Raw genomic sequence first — 21,062 nt, 5'->3', positions numbered from 1 at the left:
TGCGGTAAGTTGCAACCACGGCGGGTTCGGGCCAGGGGGGACAAACACGAGTATTGTACTCGGATGAGCGTTTATTGTTCCCGTGCAATACATTACAGCAGCAACAATACAACCGCCGTGACGAGGGAGTGTTCCGCTCGCGTACGGGGGTGAAAAGCACAAAGGAAACACCGCACGCAAGAATGTGGGGAAGTAGGTTCCGCTCACCTCGCGTGGCTCCTCGCTCACGGCCCGAGGCGGTCAAGTCACACACGGTGGCCGGGCGATATGGGAAGGGCAGCGGTCTCCGTGGCAGATCTCTGATTCGTGCGTGTTCACGGCTCCCGCCAGAAGACGAGCGAGCCTCGGAAGAAACTCGCCTTCTGCCCGGGCTCTGGAAAGGAAGACTCTCCGTTCTTAGAGGGGAAAGAGGGAATCTCCCCGCGGCGGCGTCGGGGCGGGACGCGAAAGGAAGCGGGGGCGGCGTGAATGCCCTCCCTCGCAAACCTGCTGAACGGCGCGCGCATAACATCGCGAGATAATTACGCGCGGCCGTTACTATGGGGCACTTGATTGATGTGTATCCCCACAAGTGATAAGAGAAAGATCTCTACTGACCTAGCTAGATATTTCATTTCCTGCACATGCAATGCAACCAGCTGAAGAACGCAATTGTAATGTGGTGTCTTAAATGAGTAGCATTTTATTTCGTGGTTTCTTGCATTACAAAACGATGTTATTGAGTTGATGCACCTTACCTTTGTCGATACTGCATGAATGGCTCGAAAGAAAGCTCCCTCTGCTGTTTGTGCAAATTAGAAAATTTAGTCACTTTCGATCTCCTTGATACCGATGTCATGTATATGTATAGCTGTAAAGGTTACTTCCGTGATCCGTGATATGTCATTAAGCTATCGGAGACGACTAGACATGTCAAGTCGCACCACAGTCATAAGTGTCGGAGATGACGGGCTTGCAGTTTCGAAAATTGTCTTATTTCAACTTTACTGGCCACCAGTGTGGAAAAGAGCGCACCTTTAAGATAACATGCTTCCAAATTTCTTTGCAATTTGTGGTTACAGGTGACTCGCATAATGGACAGTTTTGTCCAGGAACCAAATTGTCTATATTAACGAGACATCATTGTATTCATATCTTTCTGTGATAAATTTGCACTAAAACATTTATACTTCTGCACAATACTCAGTGTTTCGTACTTTGCATTTTGAGGTCATTATCTAAATGTTTACATTTTTGTGCATGATCAAACCACCAGTGCTTTGTGCATAAGTTATAATAACTCTCCACAGAAGCAGCCACATTTGTGAGCAATAATCAATGTTTCATGTTATCCATTTTAAAATAGCCATCTGTGGCGCTGTGATAGCTGCATGCTGCTGCCATATCTGCAAATATTTGCCAATAATCAAAGTTCTTATCATTATACATTTTAATTTAGTCAACGTTGTCACTTGGAGTATCAGTGATGGTTTTGAGCTCGAACATCTCTATTTCTGTACAATAAAAGATGTACTTACAGTTTCCTTATTTTAGTAATGTGTATATAGTGACTGGTGTAGCAGTAACAAACACACGCAACAGTCTGCTTACAAATTCATTTAATTCTATTAATTATTGGGAACAGGTGGGACAGAAAGCTGCAGCAGCAGCTTGGCTAGTCCGCGCCTCCTACAAGGTGACGGCAGTGTATATTTTAGAACTTGACTACGTTACATGGCAGTGCAAAAAAAAGAGAAAAGAAAAGAGCTTGTACAACACAAAAAGGACACACACTCGTAAGCATGTGCACTGCGTACTGCGGCTTGCATGCAATATAAAAATAAATACCAGGAAAAAAAACGAATCCTCTTAAAGCTTCTTGTGCACAAGCTGTTCAATTATCGATACCCACTGAGGTGCCAGGTACACATTCTTGTATGTTTCCACGAACCTCGCAATGGACTCATGGAAGTAGTGGCGAGCCGGCCGTGCATCAACATCGCGTGTCGTGCAGCCATGCAGGCCTTCCATACGCAGTGCAATTCCATCAGTTTCACAGAGACGAAAGGCTAAAACTTGGATGGAGGAAAAGAGACTGTACGTTCCCTGGGGTGTTCATTGCTTTTTATGCAGGAAGCCCGAAACCATCGAGCACGTCTTCTTGGGGTGTTTGGGAGGAGTATTCTTTTGGGACATAGAGCGAAGAACACTGAAAAAAGACCTGCAACTAGATCCCCAAGAAATTTGTTTCCTACCCATAGAAAATGATGTCATCATTGTCAATGTCACTAATTGCAGCTTCACTGTCATCACTACTATCATCCTCAAGGTAGACAAGGAGAATTATGACACGTATTTCACGATCCCGGGCGTGGCGCAGTTGGTTAAAGTGCTCAGCTGGGGATCCAAGGGATGGAGGTTCGATTCCCTCTAGACAAGAATTATGATGTGTGTTGTGTGATGTGCGTCGTGGTGGTGCAGTGGTTAGGGCAGTCGACTAATGTGGCCAAGGATGCGGGATCGAATCCCGCCCATGGTGGCCGCTTTTCGATGGAGGCAAAAAACAAGGCGCTCGTGTGCTGTGTGATGTCAGTGCACGTTAAACCCCGGGTGGTCGAAGTTTTCGTACCCCTCCGCTAAAGCGTCTCTCGTAGCCTGAGTCGCTTTGGGGCGTTAAACGCCACAAACCAAACCAAAAATTTGCTGGCATGATGGAACAATAGCGCAGCAAACATGAACAGAGAGAAGACTGTGACAAGACAATCGTTGACTGCAACTCAACTGTAGTCAATGCTTGTCGTATCTCTGTCTTCCCTCTCTCTCTGTGTTTCAGGAAGCTATAAGTGCAAACACTCATGGCTTCCTGACACCAGGTAGACGCCACACTGCCTTTGCGTTTGACCCTCATTACAAAAAGAAATTGATGAATTTGTTGCGCACAAGAGCGGCACTTTGTACAGATTCGTGCCCTCGCACGCTGCTGCTAGAACATCGCCGACGTTGGTTCATCCCTCCAGGAACCTTTGTGGATGTTCCCGAAGGAGTCAGAGCTGTCAGCGTAGCCAGGAGGGCAGTAATGGCTGCTGGAAATGCTCTCCAAACAGGAAGTTGTGGTATGCGCATGTGGCTTTCACTACGTTATCAACATTTTCAGGCTCCAAGTTGATCCGCCTTTCAAATATGCGCCACCGGGACGCCAAGATCCCGAAGGCATTTTCGGCACACCTTCTGTAAAAAAAAAAACTTTTCCTTGCAAATGTAAACCTTTTCACAATAACAAGCAAAACCATTCTGTGCCTCAATACGCTTGTTCTAACAATTTGAAAATATCGCAAGCCAGCATGTCTGTAATCACCGGCGATAAAATGAAGCCAAAGCAACACCAGCTGAATTTCCTGTTATGCTCTCACTTGACCAAGGTTAAGAAAAAATGCCACAACACTGCATGAAAAGCCCATTGAAAGGAGTGAAATTGCATCGTTATATATACCTTGCACGGCTGAAGCGATAGTTTAATACTACTTCTTCAGTATCTGTGCGGCTCCCTGGCAGTGGCCGCATAAAATCTGGGCGCAACTGGAAGGCCTCATCGCCTACGAATACTTGACGGCACACCTTCTCCGACTGTGGCAGCTGGGCTGCACGAGGCAGGTCAAGCTTGCCCTCATGTAGCCATTGGATAATGGGGGAGTCTTTGAAAATGCCCCCATCACTTAGCCTCCAGGTGCACCCACATTACAAGCCGGAAGACGTATTGGCTGTCCACAAATGCCATGAGAACAATGGAATGGGTGCCCTGGAAACAAGTAGAAATATGAACACTGAAGTCTTGGTTGCAGAGGTGTCATTACCACAGGAGAGAACAGTTGCCATAAGATGACCTTCGTGCGACATCTTCCTCAGGATAAATGAACATTCTCCTGTAAATCTTTTCACGAACCTGAGAGATCGGTCCGACTGGGTGGTTTAGGTGAGCAATTGTCACGCTTTCCTATGCTACGAGCACAGCCCATTGCCCAATATGGCAGCACCGTTCACTGCTTTGTGAAATTGTGTGCAGGTGGAATGATGTCCATCTTTGGTTTTATGGATTCTACATGGCTTTCTAAATAGACGTGCCATAAGAAGCATTTTTATCTGCTCAAGCACTTTGTGTTCATTGCACATGCATATAACATTTTTTCATAGCTGTTAGCGTCCCGCTCTTTCTTGCATTTCTTCTGTGTGACATTGTTTTGCAGACATAAATGATCATTTCTGCAATGCTCATCAATTTGGGCCTTGACGTATAACCTTTAAATGCTACATCACATCGAAATATGTTTGATTTCATACCTTGTAGTTGAAATAAAGGCTGCCGGCATTCCTGGGGCATTCAATTTCAACATGCTTGCCATCCACTGCTCCCAGGCAGTTGGGGAATTGCCACCGACTCCAGTAGACTGAAGAAATTTGTAGCCATTCCGTTTGTGTTGGAGGCTGTAGTATTAAAGACCAGTGCTTCATCAAAAATGAAATGCATGTATCATAGCCGACGTATGGTCAAGGGTAGAGTTGGCATACCTTCATATATATGGGGGTCAGCACCTACCACAGCAACTTGCACGTCAGGTGCATAGCCTCTCCGGCCGTTGTGATCGCCACCCTGAGCGCCATTGCGGCATCATTTATCAACTTTCCTGATGACAGGTATCTGAAAATATGCACAGTCACAAGCATTTCAGCAAGTTTCAACACATATGTACACTCACACTTTTTATCCTGATTGCTGGGCGTCATCCAAGCAGTCTGTGAAGCCACTAACTTTCTTTGTAATGAAACGTATGGCTTCAAGATAACCGCTTTAGGCAGCAAGCTGCTGATGAGATTGCTATCCTAATTCACAGGCAGCTCGCTGCGATTAAAAACCGCTGTGCAGCAGCTAGACTATATATACAAGATGTTTTTCTTAAGGACCAATACTTTTATAAAATGGGAACTTGCTTCAGATTTATTTTAGCCCTGAGGCTATATATATTGAAGGCTAAGGCGAAATCAAGATAAGAGGCAGAATGCTTTTATTACCTTGCTAAGGAAAAAAAATGTACAACATGCTCCCAAAACAATTATTGGTAAAAACGCATTTTGTAAATCTGATAACTAATTAGAGCATTCTGCCTCTAACCTGGTGTCCACCGTAGTCCTCGATACAACTTCAGGTCCAAAATATTAATTTAAGCATGCCTTCTATATATATAAATATTTTGGGGCATTTAAAAAAATAAACTGATATAAGCACACTATTGGCCCTACTCAGAGAAAATAAGCCGCAGTGGAAGATCCCAAACAGTGTTCCTGCACAAGATCCGCTCGCCGGGCACAAGCAGTTCACAGAGTACCTTTTGAAACCACGTGCTCTTACCGCAGCGTCAGGGCGAGGCGTTCGCCAGACGATATGGGCTGTCTGAACAGCCGCTCTTTAGTAAAGCGACTCTTCGCTAACTCGTGGAGAAAGTCGAATGCCTCCGGTGACATCCGATAGTACTTTTGAAACAGCGACGGATCTCCGTTCTTCATCACCTTCATCTGCAAGGACGTATTGAAGTATTTAGTTACTCTGAAATCACCTCTTCGCCAGAAACAACTTACCGCCGTGAAAAAGTCGCTTTCTTCGGCGCGCCGCTGCCAGACCGGCCGCACCCAGGATTTCCGGGCAAAAGTCTTCTTTCTTTTGATGATCAAAAGCAACCGCAGATCTGCGAGCTTCCTGCGTCTGTCCATTTTGAGCGGGCAAAAGATCGCGAATGCGCGCGCGCTTCTGCGAGGCGAAAACGAAAACGCAAGCAAAAAAACAAAAGGTCACGTGACTACTTGTTAGCGCAAAGTTAGCGCGTGTTGAACATATTGTCCAGCAAGGTCCAAGGAGGTCAATGCCAACTTGCTCAAACGGGGCTGTTGGAGGTGTGATTGGCCGCAGTTTGCCCGGTGGACTTGAAGTCGGCAACTTAAAGCGCTGGCATTGCACACAGCTGGCTACATAGTGCTGGATGGTTGAACGCATGTTAGGCCAGTAAAATCGTTGTTGTGTGCGGTGGAGTGTGCGTGTCACTCCCAAGTGCCCAGACGTGGCGTCGTCGTGCATCATTTCAAGAACTGTGATGCGTAGGTTTTCGGGTACGACAAGAAGCATGCGTGCTCCTCCAGAAGCGAAATTCTTCTTATAAAGCAAACCGTCGCGAATGCAAAAAGTATTCTTTACAGAATCTTGAGCGGCATCAAACAAAGAGGTTAATGTTTGGTCTTTGCGTTGCTCAATTCGGAAAACTTGAAGATCGGGGAAGGCTTGTGAAAGCGACGCCAAGTATTCATCAAAGTTGTCTGCGTCGTCATCAGTCGTTTGAAGCGGCAAACGGGAAAGACAATCGGCATCTGAGTGTTTACGGCCGCTTTTATGCACCACAGTGAAATTAAATTCTTGTAGGCGCAAAGCCCATCGAGCAAGCCGGCCACAGGGGTCACGAAGACTGACTAGCCAGCAAAGCGAGTGGTGGTCGGTCACGACGGTGAAAGCATTCCCGTACAGATAGGAGCGGAAGCGCTGTACAGCGAAAACAACGGCGAGACATTCTTGCTCAGTAACCGTGTAATTTCTTTCGCTCTTACTCAATGAACGGCTGGCATATGCTACCACGTGCTGATCGTTACCATGGCGTTGTATAAGTACAGCGCCGATACCGATACCGCTTGCATCAGTGTGCACTTCAATTGGTGCAGATGGACAGAAGTGGCGTAGGATGGGTCCCGAGGTCAAAAGAAATTTCAGATGTCGGAAAGCTGCGTCACATTCGCTGGTCCAATTGAACGGTGCATCTTTATGCAGCAAACACGTGAGTGGGTAAGCGATGTCCGCAAACCTAGCTATAAAGCGTCGAAAGTACGAGCGGAGCCCTAAAAAACTCTGCAGCTCTTTCACTGATTGAGGCACCGTAAAACTTTTAACAGCTTCAATTTTCTTTGGATCTGGTCGAACACCTTCTTTATCAACTAAATGACCAAGAACAATTGTTTCACGGTTCCCAAAATGACATTTCTTGGAATTGAGGATAAGGCCAGCTCGTTCCATGCAATCAAGCACAATATCCAGGCGGCTGTTGTGCTCACTAAACGTTTTGCCAAAAATTACAACGTCGTCCAAATAACATAAACAAATTTGCCACTTGAGGCCACGCAGGATTGTATCCATGAACCGCTCGAATGTTGCAGGCGCATTACATAATCCGAAAGGCATAACGTTAAACTCGTAAAGTCCGTCTGGTGTTATGAATGCGGTTTTTTCCCTATCTGCAGCGTGCATGGGGATTTGCCAGTAGCCGGATCTCAAATCAATAGAAGAAAAGTATGAAGCGGAGTGCAGACAATCAATTGCGTCATCTATACGTGGAAGCGGGTAGACGTCCTTCTTGGTTGCCGTATTTAAGCGACGGTAGTCGACACAGAACCTCCATGTGCCATCTTTTTTCTTAACAAGGATAACTGGAGCTGCCCAAGGACTGGAAGACTCTCGAATTATGCCTCGCTTTAGCATCTCTTGAACTTGGTCATCTATTAACTTACGTTCAGTGGCTGAGACTCGATAGGGCTTCTGGCGTATAGGAGGTGCGGAGCCGGTGTTGATCGTGTGATGAATACGACTGGTAGGCGGTGGTGTTGAATCGTCTTTGGCAAAGTCGAACACAAACACGTGCTTCAGAAGGAGTTCCACTAGAGTGCGACGCTCGGTTGAGGGAAGAGCCTGATTAATCATAGCCTTAACTTGGGTCTCCATATCTCTTTTCACGTGCTGCTCACTGACAGAGTTGGTTAACGTCGCGACGGAACCTGACACACCTTCCTCGAAACGGGCGAGTTTGAGACCCCGGGGCAACACAGCTGGCTCTTCAGAGTGGTTCACTGTCCACAGCTCGCTACGGCCTCTCACCACGGGAACGACGCAACGAGGCACGACGATACTCTTCTTAGAGCAGGTGAGTGTCGTAGGCTCTACCACAGCTTCAAAAGATTCGCACTGATTGTGAATAGGGGAAACCCGCACGAATGCTGCGGAGAAAGCTGGTACAATAGTGTCTTCTTCCACCGCAAATGCTCCAAAATCCGGTGTCGAGTTATCCACAAGAGCTGAAAGTAGTGAAGAATTCAAAGCAATTTCTCCCGTACGACAGTCTAAAGTTGCACCACACTCTTGCAGAAAATCAATCCCAAGAATCACATCATGCGTTGACCGTGGTAGCACTGCGAATTCTGTTCTAAACGTTAGGCCACCAATAACAACATCCGAAGCACACACACCAAGTGGAACCAAAGGTTCACCACCGACACCACGGAATAACGCTGCACGGTCAGCACTAAACATCACTTTCCTACCTAAACGGTTCTTAAACCTCAAACTCATAACGGATACGGTAGCACCAGTGTCCACAAGAGCCATTGTTTTCACACCATCAATAAACACTTCCAGTTTGTTCTTCAACATAAAGACGGGCAGAGGTATATTGGACGTCATCGACTCGCCGGCGGCCTCACCTCCATCGGCCGCGCCTCCTAGTTTCCCGGAGGCGGAGGGGATGCACGACGTCGAGGAGAAGGTGACCGCCGTTGGCGCTGAGGTGGCGGCGTCACACTCCGGTCAGATGCAGGTGATGAACTTCGCAAATTGCTCGGACGGTACGGCTCCCAAGCGGACGTTGGGGGTCGCTGCTGCGCGGTGTGCAGTTGTCCGTAAGTATGCACCGGGGGTTGGCCGTCTTGAGAAGTCGGGAAACGACGGCGGCAATATCTAGCGATATGCCCTGCAATGCCACACCGGTAGCACAAAGGCTGAGAGCGCCAGCGACCGCCATAAAAGTCCTGGCGAACAAAGTCGCGACGTTGGCTGGAGCCAGAATCTCGCTGCTGACGAACCACGTCTTCTGGGCAGATGGGCCTCCTTTCCGTCGGCTGGTGGCCATAACGTTGGGCAACGTTCCGATCGTTCATGGACAAAGTGCCGTTAGGTTGAGCCCACGGAGTCGACAGGGCGGCAACATCTTCCTCCGGTGCAGAACTGTGCCGCAGATATTCTGTGCGGCAGGTGTCCCGGGATCTGGACAATTCCTCGCGCACAATCTCTCGAATTATATCAGCCATAGACTTTGGAGGACAGGCTTCAACACTGGCTATAGAGGTGACATTGGCCAATCTTCCGAATTTAGGGGTGATTCGACGCAGCTTAAGAGCTTCAAATGTTCTGCAATGTTTTATAACGTCAGCGGTGGTGCTCAGGCTCTCTTTGCTAATCAGGAAATTGTAAACATCTTCCGCAATTCCTTTTAGAACATGGCCGACTTTGTCTTCTTCAAGCATACTGGTGTTAACTAGCTTGCATAACTTTAATATGGCTTCGATGTATGCCGTGCAAGTTTCTCCTGGTACTTGCGCGCGGTGAAGCAAAGTCTGTTCCGCACGCTTCTTCTTTGCCGATTCATCCCCAAAATTTTTCTTTATCTCGGTCGTAAAGGTAGCCCATGAATTCAGTGTATCCTCATGATTGTCGAACCAGTCAAGGGCAGTGGCGGCAAGGAAAAACACCACGTTAGCCAGTTTAGTAGCCGCGTTCCAGCGATTGTATTTGCTCACCCGCTCGTAGTGTTTCAGCCACTCGTCAACGTCCTCTTCAGGTTTTCCAAAAAATGTGCGGGGCTCTCGATAATGTGGCCAGTTGTTCGCTGTGGATATCCCGGGTTGCTCGGCATTGTCGTCTCCAGGCATGTCCGATGGCAGTGGTGGGAAGCCTGCGAGTCTACGGCTCCTTCGGTAGATGGAATGCTCCGTGGTCGATACCCCGCACCTCCACCAAACTGTTACGTGCTTAGCACGCACGGGGGTTTATTCACAGAGGGGATCGGTCGGAGCAGGATGGAAGCAGGAAGCCTAGCAGCGTCCTTCAGTTCTTTCTTTTTCTTTCTCTCTGCCGGTCAGTCCTTCATCTTTTGCTTCTTCCGTCGAGGCTCTGTGGAAGCACGTGACAATATAAAGTCCAATGCAGTGTGTTGTAGATGCATTGTATTTTGTGTTTCGTCGCAAAATATAATTCTTGCAATTATTTAACTGTTGTTGCATTTGCGAATACATTTGCGGTGTGCTGTGCCAGCAACACTGAACGCTGTCGCCTTTTCGCGTTGCCGTCGGTTTCGCGCTGTCCCGTGCATGCTTCTACCCCCTGTACGCGACAGAGCGAACCACGATCGCTTTCGTCGCGCCGCCTTGTCGCGTCACTCTCTTTTTCGCTTACACGTGACTCCCGCTTTAATCACGTTATGTTACTCATTGTTACAGCGTTCCGCGAGCACATCATCCTTTATTGTTGTGCTTTAATTTGTGTCGCATATTTTTTTCCTGTTGTTATTTCCGCGTAGTGTCTACTTGTTGTCTAATTTGTTGATATATTGTTTATCATGACTGCACGTTTCCCTTTTGTTTCCCTTGGCTATTAATGCCATGTACAATATTTTACGCCCCCATACACAATGCCCAATGGGCGAGTAAGGTATTTCAAATAAATAAATAAATAAACGTCTGTTGCAGCCATGGTAATATGAACAGTCTTCTGCTTTCGTTTATATAACTGCTTAGCTTGGTAACAATATTTGGAGCAATTTTTGTTGTCCTCGTTATGTAGCTTCCTTTCGAATTCTATTTCATGGAACGCTACAATAATTTGAGACAGTGGTATTGATTACTTAGGCTTCCAGCAGAGTGGTAAAATTCTTGGATGGTTTTTCATTTGTTTTCTTTTTGTTAACTTTCTCAACTCTCCACTGACCTCATTTGTAAATTCAATAACATGAAAAAAAAGCTTTCTTCATTTGCTTTCAGTAATGGCAGTTTGTTTATTGTGTATCTAACTGCTCACACATTATTGGTGGGCCATTTTGTAGCAAAATGCCTTGCAACTCGGTAAAAATGCATGGTGTGCTGTCCTATTGTGGCTTTGTACTTGATTTTTGACTACATTTGTTATGAGCAACACTACATTGAAAAGTCACTATGCTTAAGTTTGGACTGGCAGGTATGTTCTGTTATTGCTGTAATTATTCAGCAATAGACTGAAACTTCAGGCTGTAAACATGTCTAATAGGATCGCATTATTTGTATAAATTGGTTTTAGCACGTTTTAAAGATAACCATCACTGTCACCTTATCAGGCTTTCACTGTTGGTGCATTGGCTTTGAATATGCTCTATAGTTAGGATAAAATGCATTGCCTTAAAACTGCATAAGATGCTTTCAGCTGCATGGTACAGCACTATGCGAAATGCATATGGTCTTGCACCTTTTTTATTAATAAAGCAACAAGTACATGCAGCTATACCTGCAGCCAGATGCACATGCAGCTTCAATTTTGTTTTTAGTTTCAGCCATGGAAGTTTTTTGTTCATTTCAATTGCGCACTTGTGTATTCACATGCATTAATAGTATGTCAAACACAATATGCAGTCCTACCTGCAAGCTGTGGAATCGAAGAGCTTCTGGGCGAGTTCTGCAACACTCCTCAACGACAATGCCAAACTTATGACAAACATTCTCGTCCCCGAGATGCATAAAAGCTCACGAGATTGATGACGCAGAGACTTGAGCCTTGTTGATAGTTTGATCATCGTCTGCTTTTGAAAAGTGAATGTTGCTGCTCGGAGCAGTGCTTTCAAATCCATTGCAGTTGGACTGCGCAAATTTAATATATCAAAGGCCCTGAAAGAAACATTAAAGGTAGATTGCATTACTTATGCAGTTGAGAAGTTTACTTGGGAACTCACCGATCAACGTCAGCAAAAAATTCTGTAGTTCCACCAAACCCATTGAAGTTTTTAATTCCAAGCTCGTGGGCAAACTTTAGGCTCTTGCTCACTAATCCACTAAATGTTTGTGCAGCCAGTCGCACTTTCATTTTTGTCTGTAGTATTCAATACGGACCCAGGGAGCTTATTTGCTGCTCGAAGACCTAGAGCTTCTTGCAGATATGCAAGTTTTCAATGAAGTCCCATTCAAATGACTGCAAAAAACAATTAATATATTAGAGGCAAATTACATTTTATCAACCATTAATATCTTATTCCATATGCATTGCTATCCAGTGTTTTCTTGTAACCCGGGGAGGTTTCTGAGTAATTTTAACCCATGGGCAGCATCGAATATCAGGGACATGGCCCTTGGTTGGTTGCAGGGATGGGGGAAACCCGCCACAAACTGCTCGCTTTAGTGCCTTCACGGATCCGACAGTCACGCAGCTTGTCAATGAATAACTAGCAACTAGAGCATCGCACATAACGGCATCGGACACAATTGCAACGACATTCAGCGAACATTGTGTCACTGCTTGATGGCTTCATTTACTATATTTTTCAGTTGCTCCCCACTGAGTCCATTGGTGAGGAAATAGCCGAAGGGAATTTCTCATGCAGCTGCCACACCGACTGCCGTGAGCACGAGTGCATCTCCAGCTAATGATGAGTCATCTATGTCCACTGGACTCTGACTGTTCCTCAAGTAAACGTAGCCAACTAGTTTCCCTGTATTAGTGTCCGTCTCACACCTTTTCCTAATATTCATTCCGCCCAGCATCAGGCGGCAAAGGTGCTCTCGTTCATTTTTTGTTTCAAATGATTTAGGATGATTGAGTGCTTCGCTTGTAAACCCTGCCATGCACCAATCACTTTCAGCCAGGTATGAATGGTCTGCCTGCTTGGCAATGGCAAAATGCTAGCCACATATTCATATGTCCTTGGATATTGATAATTGAGTGTGGTAATGAACTTCCTCACCTTCTCATTGTATCGTCTTCATGATGCTGCTTTGGTCTTCTTACAGCGCCAGCTTTTTACAAGCTCTCTGGTAGTTCTCCAAATGCCTCCAGTGCTTCTCGTCCATTCGGAGAAATCAGTTTTTCTTTCATTTCATTTAGAAGGTTTCTGAGGTCAGTCATTCTCTTCTTCGTTTATTTTAACTGGTGTGTGACTGAATAGTTTTTTTCGCGTGACAGAGCTTTTTCTTGACTCTAAGCAGTCGAGGTCTTGGAGACTGTGAAGCAATGTACGGGTGATCGTGGCTTACTCCTTTCTTTTTGCTGGAGCTGTCAACAACTAAGCTTCCGGAATAATCTGCATATGCATACCTTATGTTGCACTTTCACTGCTGCTTGGCTGTGCTTGTTGAACATTGGTCCTCATTGTACAGCCTTCAGCTTGCAAGAATAGGCGTAGACGTCTGATGAGGCAGAAAGAGTGTGTCAGATAGACAGTGCATGTAGTTTATGTAGTTAATTTTGAATGAATGGATGATGATCGATCGATGTTCGTGATCGACAGATCGATGATGATGATAGTAAAACTTTAGGTGTTGCTCTTGTTCTGTTTTTTCTTCTTCTCTGTCTAGTAGGTCCCGTTTCCCTGCTTCGCCCAATGAACCTCTCGAATTAGCCGGATTAACTGAGAACACTTATTTAATTAACACTTGATTACAACAAAATGTACAGTACAGTTATAATGATGACAGCAGCATAGAAAAGAATAACTGAGCTGGGCCGCCCCTGGACTTAGGACAGTCCGTCGTCCTAAGCGAGCATGCGGGAGGAAGTCCGTCTCCTACCGAGTTCCGAACTCAACTGCCGCCCGCTCAGAGCTCGCGGCCGCGGCTGGGTTTCTTCCACAAAGAAGCAATTATTCGTCCAGCGCTCTCATATTCCCAAGGACACTTTCCCCCGGTTTCGGGGAATCCATGTACCGCGGACGGGGCGGGGGCGCCGGCGCGTCTGGGCTCCGGTCCGCAAGTTAGGAAACCCATTCCTGCGGAGAAGCGCAAATTTACGACAAGTGGCTCCGACATCCGGTAAAGAAAAGCAACGCAAACCCAGGCACCTAACATATGTGCGAGGTGTGGTTTGTCGAAGGCGTCCGGAGCCCCGTACATGCGCGAAGTGGCGCCGTCTACGGAGACACACGGCGCTTTACATGTCGGTGCTACAAGACCCGACAAAACCAGTAGCACACTCAATGTTCACTCCACGCGAAGTGCGAGTTCACCCCCGGAATCAAACAGCTCAAAATGCCGGTGATGAACGTGCGGTCCGTCTCGCTTAAGGAGTCAGGGGGCCCGCTCCGCACGACAAACAAATGACAAATGAAAGTTCCGCCCCCGAAGGCGCGCGGCGACCCGGCGACGCGGCTCGGGGGTGCTGCTGTACTAAACACAACTCCAAACAGCATACAAAAGACAAACAAAAGTTTCCTCCCCGCCCGGGACGCCCGGCGTCCCAGCGAAGCGGCTCGGGTGCACCTGTATAAAAAACACAAGCAAAAGAAACGCGTACAAGCGGGTGCGCGCTACGACCTTACACGCCCCTTCGAAGATCGTTGCAACAACGTCACTCGTTGTTGCACACGATATGTAACATAATTAAAGGTCGTCGTTACCACTACCCTAATGCTCAGAATACAACTGTTTCAAAAAACAATGCGGTGCCGTGTTACATGATACAAACAGGTAGTCGCCACATGCAAGGCGTATAACATGGCACCGTGCCGATGCATCTTACATGACAACAACCACTGAAGTGGTCCCTCTACCAGCCCTCGGAATCCACAGGTGGCGATCGCGGCTCTTGTCTTTGGTTCCAGTCACCACAGGCAAAGCATCTGCCAGGCTTTGGTCCAATCGCTGCGCCTCGCAGGATACCCGATTCTGTTGTGGTCTCGGTTCCTCGGCGAGCGTCTCGTTTACCGCTACGCGTACCTCATCTGTACTCAGATCTGTCTCGCTGTTCTCCGAGGACTGAGACTCTTCGACCTGCCAGCTGCCTGCATCTAAGGTTTTCGCCACCTTACTTCTATTGCCGGGCATTTTGCAAGCGCTGCTTCGTGTCCGTTCAAGCAGGTGCCAAGCCCCTTTGGAGAGCAAGCAGTCTGCGTCTTTCGACGCCAGCTCCTTCGTTACAGCGCATAGCAGCTGTGCAGCTCCTTTGACCTGCCGACTGTCACCCGTTGTTAAGACAAGTGGTACCTGAGCTAGTTTTGCTACTACTTTAGCACCAAACGCGGCAACAAGCGTGGTGTTGCCAACATCCTCCGTTGCTAAGTATAGCGCCCTCTTTGATCACTGTGATTTCGGCGCCCGTGTCGATTAGCGCTCTCACAACCACGTCGCCGCATTTCAAGTCAACGTACTTTGGCGAATTTAGTTCTTCTGTCCTGGGTGGCTCCGCTCTGGACTGAACATCAACGTTAGCTCTCCGCTCGGCAATATCCGTAGCTCCTCCGCTACAGCTGTCAGCGACGTTATAATCAGCCTGCGCTACCCCGTTCACGCTTTTCTGCTCCTTGGTTCTTAGGGCATGACCGCGCAAAATGTGGGCCGTTGCAATTGAAGCATGCCAAGGATTTCGAAGGAGGCGACTTTTCCCGGGAAGCTGGGGCGGACTTTTGCGGAGACGATGGTTTGTGGACCCTGGTGGGGCTTTCGGCAGCGAATGTTTGCCTCTTTCCCGATCCTTTTCCCTCACAATCCTCGTACGCCTCCACTAGCTTCGCTACTTCGTGAGGCTTAACCCAGCTGTCTCCTTCCTCTCTCTTGACATATTTGTAGGCCTCTGTGCTTAGCGCCTGCTTCATTTGGTCTGCCACGTACAGCGCAGTGAGGTCCTCGAGCGTTTTGATTCCCTGTGCCGACATGTAAAAAACATAGTAGCTCTCAATTCTCGACGCGAAGTGTTGCCAGGTCTCGTTTAGCGCCGGCACGGCGTTGCGGAACTGCCTGAGGTAGTCACCCGGGGACAGACGGAGCTCGGACAAAATTCTCTTTTTCACCTGATCGTACCTGTCGAGCTCTTCTGTAGAGAGCTTGGAGAAAAGGTGTGAGATCCTTCCACTTACGAGAGGCAAAAATAAATGGCTTTTAACCTCGTCCGGCACCTTATATGAGCGAAAAATGCCCTCGATCCCCTCAAGCTATACCGGCACTTCTGGATCTTTCGGAATTTGGGTCAGCAAACTCTTTAGACGCTTAGCGAAATACGCAAGTGTCTTTTCGCGCGTTTGCCGCCCGCCCGCTCGCGAGCCCTGTGTTGAACCGGTTTGCAGCTCCAACTGCCGGGTTCTTTCTCGCTCGATAAGCAGCGTAGTTTTCCTCAACTCCAGTTCCATCTCCATCTCCAGCCGCCGCATGGCCGCATCTGAATCTGCTGCATTACCTGTCGCCTTCGCTGCTCCCGTCACACTTCCTCTCCCCGTCAATTAATCTATGCTAGACTCTGTGGCGTTACTACCACTTTCATCTGTATTCATTTTTACCACCACTGCACCGCTACGTAGGATCATACAAAAGACCTGTGACTCGCCTTAACGCCTCAACTCCGCGTCAGTGGGTTCCGAGGACCAGCAGAGAGACCACTCACCTTCCTACAGGAAATGCATGCCCTGTCGTCCCCGGGACACCGGCGTCTGTTGACCTTGCGTCTCTCCCTCCGGTCGAGTTTAGGCACAGTCTCCGTCCCTTGCCGCCCGTAGCTCTCGCTGCTTTCCGTTGCCGCTGCTCGATGTGAGGCAGGGCGAACGCGAAAGTACACCGCTAGTCCGTCAGCGGCCGATGTGCCTCTTGTGGTTTAATGCCACCGCTGGCTCAATCCGTTGTCCGTCGAGCCGGAACTCTGCGGCTGTTGTAACGCTAGTCCGTCAGCGCTAATGTGTCGGTCCGTTGACACACCCAGAGCCGCTTGTTGCCTCCGTCGATCACTGCGCTGGGAGTCGATGACTGCTGCGTCGTCAGTCGCTCAGCGCTGATCTGTTTTTCCCTTGAACCTTGAAGCGCTCAGTACCGGTGGTTCGGTCCGTTGGCCGCAGTGCTGGTCGCCTCTTGTTGCTGCGTCGCTAGTACTTCAGCAGTCCATGCGCCCGTCCGTCGGCACGGTAAGCACAGCTGGCTCGGTCCATTGGCCACTATGCTGTGATAATTCTTCAGCTGTTGTCCTCTTTCCGGCGGAGACGTTTCTCAGGCATGGTCCGTCGGCCCGATCGTCTTCGTCCTCGAAACGCCTGAAGTTCGCCGAAGTCTGACAGGAAACGGTGATCCTGTCGCAGGCTGCGCTAGTAAAACTTTAGGTGTTGCTCTTGTTCGTCTTCTCTGTCTAGTAGGTCCCGTTTCCTTGCTTCGCCCAATGAACCTCTCGAACACAAGCAAACACAAGCAAAAGAAACGCGTACACGCGGGTGCGCCCGACGACCTTACAGTGATCTTGAAGTCTCCTGATGGTTCGGTGATCCGGCGACACGCTGCGGAGCAGACTTGACAACTTCTTCGTGACACTGTGAACTGTGCTGCACAGGCGCTCACCAGCGACCTGCCCTCCGATCTCCCCGACCACGCCGGGTCTCTCCTCCGGTGCCGGCTGGTCTCTCCTGCCTCTCGCGATCTCCCTCGTTTTCGTGCCAAAACTCGCCCTGAAATCCCATTGCCCAGCATTCGGGGGACCCCTTTTGTAACCAAGAGGAAATGCGCTTGTCAGAGCCAGTCAGGAGAATTTCGTTAAAACTAAAGGAGACAATAGCACGCCGGTGCTCACGCGGTTGTTGTCTCGTGAGCACTGCGCGAATTGCAAGAAGACGTTACGCATTTCCGCTTGGTTACAGCACAGAGACACAAACGCACAAAAATTCCAGTGAAGCACAGGGAAGGCGAACACCCAATCCGAACTGCATGCACTGCCCTGGTCGCGCTCCCCAATTCGCTGCTCGTCACTGAGGCATTCCGTCCGTCACGCGGTCTGCCGTTAAAAGCCATAAATTTACACGCTACCCCCTCTCGAAGCCCCAGGGATCCGCGGATCGGCTCCCTTTTGCTGCTAGAACGCGACCTCGCAAGGCCTCGTCCTCTTGCAGCCGGCTACGCTGCAGTCTGCTAACTGCCGTTGTGGATGCACTCCACCACATTTGTTGAAAACAAACCCATTCGAACGGCGCCCGGGTGGTGGCCGCTCGAGGAACCCCAACAAAAAGCTACGAAGAAAACCGAGGAGGGCCAAGCTGTGGCTGCTGGGTGTGCGCTGCCCGATGGCCCCAGTTCGCGACAGCGCGTGATCTGAACTTCTGTGTTACCAGCAAGCACTTCCGTGGAAATTTTCACGATGATGCTGCTACTGAGCTGGAGGTTTGTGGTGTAGACATGCCCTGAAGCAAAAATACTTTTGACCTGAGGTTCTACCTGTTTATCTACAGCATCTCACCTGCTTTAGCTTGCGTGGGGACTTTCTTGTTGGAGTCTGCAAGTGCTTGCAGGGGGATTTGCATGTAGGTGAGGTGACCGGTTAGGTGAGGTGACCGGTTGGCTGAGATACTGCGTCACACTAATTTCCTGAAGTAGGAACCTTTTCATTTGCTCGAAACACTAGCTTTCGGATTCACTGTGTTTTACCTGCAGGCATGGGGACTTTCTCAATGGTGATTGAGCACGTGAGGAGGGTGAGGACATTGTCTGTGAAAGGGTTGCTTCTGGGTTTGCGTGTTCCTGGATAGATATGCCCTGAGGTAAAAATTTTGTTGCCTGAAGCACTGGCCTTTCTGCTCACTTAACCTTACCTGCTTGAGTGTTTGTGGTGACATATGGGGCGACGTCTACAATCCTGAAATAGCACAGCGATATGTGCTTGGAAACTGAAGTAAAAATATTGAATAAGCCGCCGCAATCACTCTATTATGACTTATCACCTTATGAACGCAGACTTGGTGAGACACCACGACCGCTGTCAGAATCCTGTTTAATTACGTAGACATGCCTGACATACAGTCACTCCTGCATAAGCCCTCCCATCTGTTAGCTTATTTGGCAAATATAAAAGGAAAGATTAAATATACAATATATATAGAAAGACGGACTATAAGTCACACATAAGAATAAGGAAGTTTAATATATACACAAGATGCAATGCCCTACTTACGCACACCCTACTATTATTACTGCTGGATTTCGTCTCTTCTTCTCACTTAAATTCTTGCAATGTTTCTTTCTTTTTTTGTGTTATGTTCGTTTTCTTGATGTATTATTGATATGGCCACTCCTGCCTAAGGCCTCAAACTGAAGCCGGCAGTATCTTGTAAATAAAAATAAATAAATGAACCCTAAGAAAATCTTTTCGCTCAATGTACCGCTCGTGCACAGGCTCGGACACACTAACGCAGAAAACGTTATGCTCGTTTTCCGCTCCGGCTCTGGGCCGCACACAGGGTTGTCTGCGGTCTGTCAAAGTTGACACTGTCACAGGTACAAACACACAAATGCGTTCAGAAAACACAAACACACACAGAAAGGACGAACACGTGCAAGATCCTCCCTTCCAAGAAACGCCGGGGCTGGGAGTGGTCCGCGTCCGAGCCTCGGCTGTCCCTTCGAAAACGGGAACACTGCTTCGGGGCACAGCGCGCACTGCCACAGCTGTCGCCCACGGACTCTCGAACAGGCGAAACGACCCGCACCACTTCGCTCGTAAAAAAAAGGATAGATGGTAGTCAGAGAAACAAATGCAAGCCATGAAAATGACACCCGATAACACTCGGGCATCCTGACTTGTTTGACGTCCTCATCGTTTGGAAGCACATACATGAAGCAAAAAAAAATTCAAAAGCACTCAAGCACAAGAGATACAGTTTTCATAAAATGCAGTGCACGTATATCGACAGATCAAACATTTTTTGCTCACACGGTATAAAACAACACTTATTTAGATGCACTCAAAGAACGATAAATAAGTAGAAACACTGGCTAAATGCGACTTCCTACCTCCTTCAGACAAGGTTTTTTTTTCATGTAGTTCCTCAGTTCGTCTGAAACCTTTCGGGAGGTCGTCGCGTTCTCTGAGGTCGAGCACTCAAGCAGGTCTCTCCCGTGTCACTGCGCTCGTTATCTTCATCTTCCTCCTCCGAAGTATTGTCGTCATCATCTCTGGTGCCGCTGTCTGTCATTGGCCATCCCGTTAGCTGCGACTCGTGCGCAGTCGTCAAAAATCCATTCTTGCCTTGCCTTGCTAAGTCAGCAATTCCATAGGTGTCCGACTGCAGGACTTCAGTTATAACAAGCGGCCCTCGGTATTTTACTTGTGTTTTTGTCGGGTTTCCTGTTTGCTGCGGCGCTCTTTTCATGAAAACCCCCTCTCCCACTTCATAGAGCATTGCGGGGAAGTGTCGGCATCGTAGGCTTGCTTGCTTTGCTGCTGCTTGTTCAGAATCCGAGCTCCAGCGTTAGCCCGAAGATCGTTTGGGTCCTCACGCGGATCTGTGGTTGCACTGAGCTGTTCCAATGCTGCAGCATAGAAGTCTGGCCTGCAGCCATGCGGTAGCTCAAACTGCGTTTTGTTCGTGGGTTGGTTTACAGCATTATTCATGAAGCTCTCTGCTTGCGTTAGCCGTTGATCCCAGTCACGATGGTGATCATATTTAATCAATGTTGTGATGACTGGCAACACAGTGCGGTTAACCCTTTCCGCTTCCCTGTTTACCTTGGGATGGCGCGTGGAGTTCAGAACGTGTTTTATTGTCATCTTGTTGCAAAACTTCTCAAACTCCTTTGATATGAAGCAACTCCCAAGGTCTGTTATCACCGTCGCCGGTAGTCCTCTCTCATATATTAGTTCTTCGAGTGCGTGAAGAACATGGTTCATGGACGTGTCTACAGTGGTGAATAACTTCAGAATCTTGGTCAGGTTGGAGACGATAACCAACAAAAATTGATTCTTCTACTGCTCACGAAAGGCCCCAAATGGTCCATATGGAAGACGTCAAACGGTCGCCTTCCGGGCGGGATGGGGTGAAGAAGTCCTGGTCTCTTTCCTCCTGGCACTTTGTTGTAAATGCATTCAAAGCATTAAACGATATGTCTTCGCACATATCAGTGAATCCTAGGGAACCAAAATTTTTCCTTGATTTTTGCAATCTTTCTGTCATTTGAAAAATGTCCCCGTAGGTTATGACTCCTCACAACAACTGCCTTCCTCATCGACTATGGCACAACGATCCTGCCGACTTGGCTTCCATGGT

At 48.1% G+C, this 21,062-nt stretch overlaps 1 pseudogene; it reads right to left on the bottom strand.

Moving 5' to 3' along the window:
• Nucleotides 1-12,706: 12,706 nt before the first annotated feature.
• LOC149325788 (uncharacterized) lies at nt 12,707-18,504 on the bottom strand (annotated as a pseudogene).
• Between the last annotated feature and the right edge of the window lie 2,558 nt (nt 18,505-21,062).

This window comes from Amblyomma mixtum, chromosome 10 (genome assembly GCF_055824585.1).
Source record: "Amblyomma mixtum isolate Tamu chromosome 10, ASM5582458v1, whole genome shotgun sequence".
Lineage (NCBI taxonomy): Eukaryota > Metazoa > Arthropoda > Arachnida > Ixodida > Ixodidae > Amblyomma > Amblyomma mixtum.
The sequence above is the reverse complement of the archived record's forward strand: the minus strand, read 5'-3'. Positions and strand labels throughout refer to the sequence as shown.